General features: G+C 43.8%; 1 pseudogene; it reads right to left on the bottom strand.

The window, feature by feature from the left end:
* Window positions 1-6,270: 6,270 nt before the first annotated feature.
* LOC114702485 lies at window positions 6,271-8,739 on the bottom strand (annotated as a pseudogene).
* Window positions 8,740-10,125: the final 1,386 nt, after the last annotated feature.

The raw sequence follows: 10,125 nt of genomic DNA, 5'->3' as shown, positions 1-10,125 counted from the left end.
TTTATTTGTTTTATTTGTTTTGGTTTGGTTTTAGTTTTTCTCCTAAATTTGATTTTGTTTAGTGGGGGAGGTTGCAAGAGCAGAGAGAGGAACAGGCATAGGATGAGTGGGGTCAGCACGCATGATGTGAAACCCACAAAGAATCAGCAAAAGTAAAATAAAAAAATTAAGAAAGGTACACCTGCTTCTAATAAGCATCCTCAGAATAGTTTGTGTTTATAAACTATTTAATACAGTGTTTACTGTATTTTACAAACATGTCAAAAAGGAGTTGAAGGAAACAGAAAAGTCTTTTGAAAAAACATTTAAATATGACTGCAAAAAAAATTAAAACTAAATATAAATGCAAAAATATATCTTTACAAGGGCAAAGAAGAGAAGGCGAGAGATGTGAACACCAGTGCATGTGATCTGACTTCCAGAAACTGTGAGGGTGGGTGAGAGAGGGCACAAAGCAAAGGTCACAATGCTAAAGACTGTGCTGGCACTGAAGGCCAACGTTCCCCAGGAAGAAGTCACTTATTGTCCAGAATAATGCATTTTCATAAACCATTTATATTTCTGTGAAATTTCACATGAAGAATAAATAAGACCCTGAACATGTTTAGAGAAGAGACAAAATCTAAAAGAGATATGTGCAAAGACAGGAGTCAGCGCCCTCTCCAGCCACGTCAGCTGCTCAGAGAAACCAAAGGTGCCTTCTAAACAGGGACTAGATAACTCAGACCTCAGAGGAAAAGTCTCCCTCTGTTAGAAAGCCTTTGCCTTCCCCCAAGTGGTGAATGCTGGACCAGAACATAGAGACTTCAGATCCAATTTCCAGTCTGCTGGTCCTAAGAGAGCGGAGGCTTATGGAGAAATGGGAAAGAAAACCAAGGATGCCGTTCTCCTTCTCCATGCAGGAGAGATGTGTCTGGAACTTCCAGGAAGGGCGTGAAGCCTGGAGACTTCTACACAGTTGGATCATGGTCCCAGGTAAGCAACAAACAAGAATACCGAGCTCAGAGGAGCTGAGATGAAACATTGCAAGAAGAGACAGAGAAGGGGGCCCTCCTTCCCTCTGTGTGTGCTAGAAGCTGAAATCGTCCATTTCTTGGATCTACAAAGCCTGTCCAGCCAACATTTACAAACTTCCCAAGTCCAAGTGGTCCCAGAATCACATGCAATCCCAGAACTCATCACGTCAAAGATCTTTGGCTCAGGAAAATGACATTGACAGAATGCCAACATTTAGATTATAGCAGAGTCCAGGAAGTAGCATGTCCTCTTCAGGCTGGAAAACGTGGAGTTTCCAGACTGAGAGGAAGTGGAATCTATATGTAATCAATTGTGTCTGAACCATTTGGTGAAGACTTTCTCTTCTGGTTTTTAATGGCCTACCTGATGGAGCTTTGAGTCCTTCAGAGGTCACAGGACAGAGTTCATAACCAAAGACCAAAAATGACCTAAAACATGCCTGCCTCACAATATAACCTTGAGATCTCAGTTAGGTGAGACTGATGGATTAGAAAGTACAACACAAAACCTAAGTTCCTAAAGACTGTTCTTTATTAACCTAAATGTTATCTTCTTTTGATTTCTCAAAAAAAAAAAAATGTGCAGAGTTCTATTTTGTAGCCCTAAGCCACAAAGTCCTTCCCAACACCGGCAGCTCTAAGTACCTATGCCTGTTCCGCATTGCATTTCTTTTCTTTTTGATTCTTCTCTTATTTTTTAACGACAGAGAACATCCCCAGCACTGGGACATCTCCAGACTGCAGCATTCACCCTCTCCTTTGATGTTCAAGCAACTTCCATCTAGAGCTCACTGGATGGTAGACATCATTGGCTGATGGGACCCATGGTCACCCCAGGCCAACATTAAGGTCAGTTTTTCAATACCAAAGGATTCATTTCACTTCTCCAAGGATGCTACCTCCTATCCCTGAAATGACCTAAGTACTAAGTGCCCTCTTGATTATTAATGACCTAGGATTCATCAGTCCTCCAGGTTCATTATAAATTTATCCAAATTAAGGTAGTTGCCCTCATTCAACAAATCCCAGAAATCCAGAGCCAGTTGGAATAAAAGTAAAATATCAATTCCACATTCTTATAAATATTCAGAGTCTCATATTTTCTTCCACAGTTCGTCTTATTAATGTCAGCCTTCATAATTTATTGACCATGTAAAAATATTTTAGCATGGAAGGCGAAGAAAATGAGTGAGGATAAATCACACAAGGCTCCTGCAAAGGCCATGGTGCTGTTCAGAAGACCTTGTTTCTAATTTTGCATCCAAGTGCCAGTGGAGACAAATTGGTCAGCAGTCCATCCTGGGAGCAATTCAAAAGCTCATTTACGTACTCCAAGGACGTTCCAGTGTTGCCAAAGGCCTCCAACGCACACTTGGTGACCTCAGGAAAATACAATACTTTAGAAAGGCTTCAGACCCTAAAATTCATCATCTAATTTCCTCTATCTTCTTTCCACAGGGTAGAAACATCTGTCAACACATGTGCCTTTGGCCTATTATTCTTCCTAATGTGGTTATTGAGGTCGACTCTCTCCATCCCGAAAGAGGAAAGTTATTCAGAAACATATGCAGGCCCCATGGGGTAGCACAAAATATGCAAGGGTTAAAGTCATCGCTGTCCCCACCACCCCCCATGAATCCACCTAGAGGGGAAACTAGGGGTTGTTTGAAGCAACATGACTTTTTCCCATAATCCTATATATTAGGAATTAACATTGTGAAAGTTTGCTTTATTTATTTATTTCCCCCACAGAACAGCATATGTTACGCTTCCATTTGAAAGCAATCTAGAAAAGGAGCCTGCATGTGAATGCAATCGGCTGGGAGTTCACATTTCCCCCAGACAAAATTGTGAGCAAAACACATGTTTTTCCATCTAAGCTAGAAGATGGAAAATCGTGCATTATTTTTGAGGCTTTGGTGGCATGCCATTTAAAATCAATGCATATTTCTTCATGCACATTTTCACAAACGTCAATGCTGATACACCCACCGGGTCTGATGCCTTCAATCCCTCAGCACCTGGAGAGGTTGTACTCATGAAAATATTTTGCCCCATAACTTTTCAATTTGCTCCAGAGAATTCTAATTCTTTTTGACTAGTGATAAGTGAGAAACAGAACTTTCTATCTTTGTTTCCTATTGTAGGGGTAAGGTTTTGTTTTAAACATTTTATTTCTAATTCTATATTATGTGTGTGTACATTCCTGTGAGCATGGGTGAATCACAGAGACCTGAAGAGGGCAACAGATTCCCTGAAGCTGGAGTTACAGGCAGCTGTGAGCCCCCTGACTCGGGTGCTGGGAACCGAATTCAGGCCCTCTGTGAGAGCAGTAAGTGGTTCTTACCTGCTCAGTCATCTATCCAGCCCCAGATAGGATTTTTGTATAATTACTCTTGATCTTGGTAGACCAAAAGCAGTTGCTTTACTCACTGTTATCAAAACTCCAGAAGGAAAGAAAAACTGCTCAGCACTCACATTTACAGGGACAGAGGTCAACCTGCCACAAGCTGATAATGCTGCATGTGGGTACTGCTTAGCTACAAATAAATCATAAGAGATCCTCTTTTTTTCTGAAAAAAAAAAAATTCCCCCTTGTCTTTAGGAGGGGAAAATACAGCTTTTCTAAAGATTCTGTTTTTTTTTTTTTAAGTGGGTGGGGGTTGTGGGCTGTGTTATACATATTGGAGAGTAAAGTTACCAGGAAGCCGATCAGACCCCTGATTAGAAATGAGAGAGAAAGGACATGCCCCATGAGAGATCTGTTCAGTCTGAGGAGTGGCAGGATGCCAGCAATGGATGTGTGCAGAAAGGCATTCCTCGGTGTATAGAGACAGTCCACATAAGCTGGCTGCAGGCATCCGAAAGCACATAGAGCTCTGCCTTTCTTTCAAATCCGTGATTGGTGTGTAAAGCGATGCACAGAACAACCCACTGACCTAAGAAAATAAGTAACTTGAAACACAATGCCTGAGGCAAGCTCAGCAGTTTATAAAGTGCTAACTTTTGAAATCAAGAGCAAAATATATTCTGTAATATGCCATTGGAATCAATGTGCCTTTATGCAGCACTTTCAAATTATCATTTCTCATGCCATGTGCTAATAGCAGATGTAATCTTTCAAGATGACAACTTACACACACACACACACACACACACACACACACACACACACACACGGAGGGAAGTGTGCGAGGTGGGGGGAGTTTATATCTGAGCTGTAGTCTCAGGAGCAAAGCCTCCCTATACAAAATTTGCCAGTATCTCCTCACTCACAGCTTCGCATTAGAGGCCCACAATGAGCTTGGTCTCCACTGCAAATGAGCACAGTACACATAAACTAGGAAGGCAAATGGACCTTCCCTTCCACTCATTCTCAGTGAAAGGGGACACGGAACAAATAAGCTTCACTGGGGATCAGAAGAAACTCAGTACTGGAACCACTCAGGGAGGCTCAGCCACCATGCTTTGTTCTGGAGGTTCAGAGCACAGAGTAAAGTTGGTGGTGCACTAGTGTGTCGTTATAAAGACAGATTCTAGTCCTTCATATGTATTCCCAGTAGAAAAAGTATCCCTTCATTAATTTCTAAAATGGTTCCTCTTCAAATTAACAAGGTTGAGGGGATGGATCGGTGGATAAAGCTGGGTGCAGCAGCTCACATCTGTTATCTTTCTGTCCCCGTGGTGAGATGGGAGCTGAGATAAGAGAACCTGCAAAGCTTGAGGAAGCTAGCCTGGCATTCAGAGTGGAAACAAGAGACTCTGTCAGACATGGTGGAAGGTGATGAACTGACGCCCAGGTCGTCCTCTGACCCCACACCTGCACTGTGACAGACATGTTTACACGCATGTGAGTTTGTACACGTTATGCACATATACACATTGCACACACTCAAAGATAATGAATAGAAGAAATTGGGCCTGTTGATGGTAATTTAAAAGAAATTAAAAGGAGGGCAAGAATCTGGGAGGGGTGAGGACATGCAGGGTGGATCTAGAAGGAGTTAGGGGCAGGAGGGGTCAGGTGAATATGGTCAAAATACATGGTATGCATGTATGAAAGTTTTTAAAGTTAACAAAAGTATATTATTTTAAAATGCAAAAAAGAAAAGGGAAAATGTATAACAACCAAAAGACTAAATGGTTCAGATCTTTACTGGAATGAGTAACATGGTTTACCTGTGAATAATGTATTAATATTAATCACACTTGAACAGAATTACCACAGCACACAGTGTGTCTGTCCACAGATCCTCACTAGCGGTCAGTGAGGCTTTCAGCCCAGGGTGATGGGGTTTGTGCCTGGGAAAGTCTGTTATTGTATCACCTCCTTCCCACACTTGGCAACTTGGACTTGGCATCACGGCCTGAGTTCTCTCCTCACAGTGTATTCTGTTTCGCCCTTCCATATCAGTAAACCCAACAAAGATGGCAGGCCCTGTTTCTGTGTTCATAGTAACTCAAAGTGTAATCCTTCAGAAAGTCACCTATAACGAGATCACCAAATACACACCCATCGAATGTTCTTACCATTAGTTACTAATTGCTGTCGCGAGCTGCTGTTCATGAACACTCCAAACTGTAGGAATTGTTTGTGCAGTGACACCCCAGACTTATGACTTGGGGTGCATCTTTTGTCTGAAGAATCTGTCACCCCCAGGTAACTTTCCTCTGTCCAGCATGCCCACAGTGTCACCTAAGCTGAATCACAAACAGCTATAGAGCTAAATAATTACCGCTGAACTCCAAGCTTAAAGAACAAAGATCCCCACTGGTGGTAAGTCACTGCAGGTAAGGACTTTGCACTTGCCTCTTTATCCTCTGGTGAAATCCTCTGAATCCGTGCCTGAACTTATACTGTTGAGTCTGTATTAGAAGGGAGCTGAATTTGAGGTGTCAGCCCCTATTCTGGATGCTGTCTCAGTGGTCCTGAGTTCATGGAGCATTATTAGGTGGTATTTCTCCTAAAATTATCAAACAAGTCAAAAGCTTGTGTTGCAAGTGCAGGGGAGCCTTAAAACCTAGGTGAGGGCTGGATTTCTCAGATCAGTGGCAAGGACGACAGGCACATTTGACAAACACATTAAAGGGAATCAGTGGTGACAAGAGCTGTCCGTGATGCTGGCAGGCACTCACCCGGGCCTTCAGTCCTGGGCACTTCCAGCAGACTCTGACAGTGTTAACCGCAGCTACAGAACACAGTAGCCAGGAGTGGGCAGGATGGGGAAGAATCTGGGATAACGGGCAGAAATCATCAGCTTTTACGAGGACGGTGGCAGAGCCGGCAACGGAGGAGAATGGAGTGGGAGACAAACATCACTGTCTGTGACTTCTGTCTGTGCCGCTGCCAGACTTGGGAGCTGTGGAAAGAGAAAGTTTCGCTTTCAGCTCTTAGGTGGATAGACACAAGCTTTATGTCACGGAAGCCCCGTCCAGAGTGCCTGAGAATGTTCTGTTTCGGACTTGGTGCTTAAACAACAGAAAGAGTGGTCATGAAATCAGTTTACTCCTCGTGATCAGCATGGAGCCATCTGAATTTGGAAAAACCATTTTCTAGAGAGCAGGAATGGAGTCTTGGAAAGATTTAAGAAATTTGCCCAAAGCACACACACACACACACACACACACACACAACACACACACACACAAATAACCCAGCTAGGATGTGAATGCAGATCAAATGCCAACCCGCTGTTCTTCCATAACACACAATGGCCCTTGGGAGCCCAAGACAAAGGACAGAAATGCTGACCAGGCCGACAGCCCCACTCCCTGCTCAGCCCTGGCCCCTGAAGAGGCAAGCTGATGTTGAGCAGAATCTCCACCATTAGGGGCTCAGAAACCATCCCTTCCTGGAACCCAAACCCTGCGTCTGAGAAGCTGTGGACACCCCTGTCCATGCCAAGTTCCCCTGAACTAAGGAGGGTGGCTGGGTGTGAAGAAGGCAGTAATCATCCATGGAGGAGGAGAAGGACTCAGCCCAGGAATTGAGCCTGCTGTACATGTAAGTGATTCTGGCAGAAGCACGATGGCTGTGACACTGGGACATTCATGCCCCTCACATTGAAGTAAAAAATAAAAATAAACAGATTGCCTGGAACTCTTCCAGTGCCCTCTCGCTCTGCCTGCTCTCCAGCTCTCGGTCCCAAATGTGATTTCCCTGCTAAGCGTTTGCAGAGACCAGGTGAGGTATGTGACGCAGGGCCATGCAGTGATCTGTCTCTCAAGCGTTGGGAAAGACATGGTGATATTGGTTACTGCAGCTCCACGAGGAAATCAGCCATTTCCAAAGGAGAACCAGTCTCCCAAAGAAACCTAGCTAGGCACAAGAAGGGAGAGCCATGAGGGAACCTTCTGGTGTCCAGTCACAGGGTTCAAGAATGAAGAGCGTTTGGAAGAGTCCTAAGAATGGGGTGGATGATGAAGGTCACTACTTATTTCATAAGGATTTTTAATGTTTCAATATTTTATTCATTTTATTTTCAGTGATGTTAATTAATTATAACATTTGAAGGGGAGGAGCTAATTTCACACAAAATAAAGGAGTTTATAATGGACCCATTAAACTGCTAGAAAATAGAGTTGTGAGGCTATAACAGAAGTTGGTTTAGATTCCTGGTGTTGTTATGGTGTGACCACAATCACCTGTCCTGGCTCAGAGATGGAGATTCCAGAAGCTATTTCATACTCTGGTGTAATGGCAGAAAAAAAGAATAGGAAGGGGGGGAGGGAGAGAGGGAGGGAGGGAAGGAGGGAGGGAGGGAGGGAGGGAAGAGAAAGGAAAGGAAAGAAAAAGAAATCAACACCACACCACACCACATCACACCACATCACACCACACCACCCCACACCACCCCACACCACAAGAAAGGATTAAGTCTTGAATGACCGGCTCCATCATGCCCACCCTCTCTACCCTAGAATGGCACAAAAGAAATAACTAACCACACCAAGTTTTGGCCACCGCATTGATGTGCTTGCCATCACGCGGAGCTCAGAGTGTCAGCCTGACGCCTGACTCTCGGGTCTGAGTGAACCCTAATCTGATGGGCTGCAGTACTTCGTATTGGCTAAAGAGCAAGCGTGGGGTCGACTTGACACTCGGCTGCTATTCCAAAGCAAGTGCTACTGCTTCCCGTTGTCCAGGCGAGTGGACAGCGGTCCCCACCTTCTTGTTCACCAAACTCTGTCCTGTCACTCATGTTAGTATGAAGCTAGAATTCAGCCATCTTATAGCCAACTGCAAAGTTGCTCTGGGTCACTTGGGACTTCGAGGTTTCAAAATTCATCTGGTAGTCAGCCAGCGCTCATAGCCCAGTACCAGAGGGCCCAGAGATGTCAAAGTCAACATACAGCCCAGGTTGATATACTCCCTCTTGTACCCTGTCTTGATTTTGGTATTTTTCCCCCAGGGTTAAGTCAGAAGGGTGAATCAAAGGTCAGTTTCAGTCCGCATGCAAGCTGGTCTTCACAGTGAGCTCGGTGCCCACGGTGCTGTCTGTACTGCACTTGTTTGTATATTCCAGGCCATGCTTGATCCACTGTACTTGGTCTCCGGGCTGTAGTTCACATTGGTGTGCTCAGTGTTGGCTGAGCCTTAGCTGGTAAATTCCAATCCATTCTCAGACTTTATTTTCAAATCAAGTTTTATTAAGCCGAATCTGTAGCCATCAGTAAAGACATCCCTGGTGGACTTGCCAAGACCAGCATGTGTGGAAGGCATAGCTGTCTTCTCAGATGCAATGATGGAGGGATCCAAGGCAGCTATGGTGGGGGCCGCAGGGAAAAGGATGGGAGTGTCATAGGTAATCCTAACACCAACATCACGAAACTGCTCTTAATGTCCCATTACATCGAAGCTACAAAGAATAACTGTAAAAAGTTAGGATCTTTGTAAAAGGTTTGGAATCATTTATTTGCGTCTTTTCATAGTTAAGTTTGTGCAGGAAGTACTTCCATGTTGACAGGCCATTTAGATTCCACTCCACTCTCTTTCCTAGGCTTTAAATGTATCCTCACAATTGCTCACAAATTGCTTGCAAAGTATTTTGGAAGTAATAGTTGAAATTCGTTCAGCATTTCCTCTGCACTATGTGAGGGTTCTATTGTGTAACTTAATCTTTCATAAAGTTTACAACCTTTTTTCCTATCTTATCAGCATCAATTGAAATAATAGAGTGGCGATTGATTTAAAAGTTATCATATTATTGCAAATCCTCTGGGACGAGCATTGTTCAAAACACTTCCCATACACAGACCAACTCTATGAAACGAGGTGCACAATTCACACATGGGATGTTTGGCGAACAGTGCTGAAGTCCTTTGTCTCAAATCATGCAGTTAACAGAGGTTAAAACTCAACCGGTTGACTCTCAGTGCCTACCATTTCAACCTATGTAGCACGTCCTTACAGTGTAGAAGTGTTCAGACACAGAAAGAGTCCAGCAACCAACCCATCGAAAGGAACTGTCAGTGAGAACACATTCCCACAGGGGTTGCTTTGCTTTGCTTTGTTTTCTGGGCTAAATCCCGTGGTTTTCTCTCTACTTCCTCGGGTTGCTTTTCTAAGGAGTGTTTCTTCAGTACCGAGATTCTACCATGAGGCACACACGCTAGCTGCCTTCTGAACTCTCACCAACTCCGCCCCCCCTGACTCCCCCTGGGTACCTATATGGACAAGGGCTATCTTAACCCAAGGCTTTCCTTTCGGGGCACATTGCCAGACTGGGGCTGGAGTGTCAAAGTGCAATAAGACTTTGAAAGGAGCAAATAGTGAAAACAAAACTGACACTTTGAGTTAGGAAATATAGCTTGAAATGTAAGCTTAATTTCACTAATGGGACAATGAAGTCTTGATTTAGGAGTTCTGTTTCCTAAGTCAGCTAAACAATTGAGTGTATATCCTACTTGACTTATCCAACTGTGAATTTCCACTGGTTTCCTTTAGGTAGGAAACGTAAATGCACAGAGCCGTGGGAACAGCAACCTGTTCACGGAAGGATCATTAGTTCCCTGTTTCTCAGTCTTTACTCCCGAACATTATACCAGTTTGTATCTCTTTGATGACATTATTAAATGAGACTTATAAAACAATGCAGGCCACACACTG

The sequence above is a fragment of the Peromyscus leucopus genome, chromosome 6 (genome assembly GCF_004664715.2).
Source record: "Peromyscus leucopus breed LL Stock chromosome 6, UCI_PerLeu_2.1, whole genome shotgun sequence".
In the NCBI taxonomy this organism is placed as follows: Eukaryota; Metazoa; Chordata; class Mammalia; order Rodentia; family Cricetidae; genus Peromyscus; species Peromyscus leucopus.
This window is presented reverse-complemented; position numbering and strand designations above follow the sequence as displayed.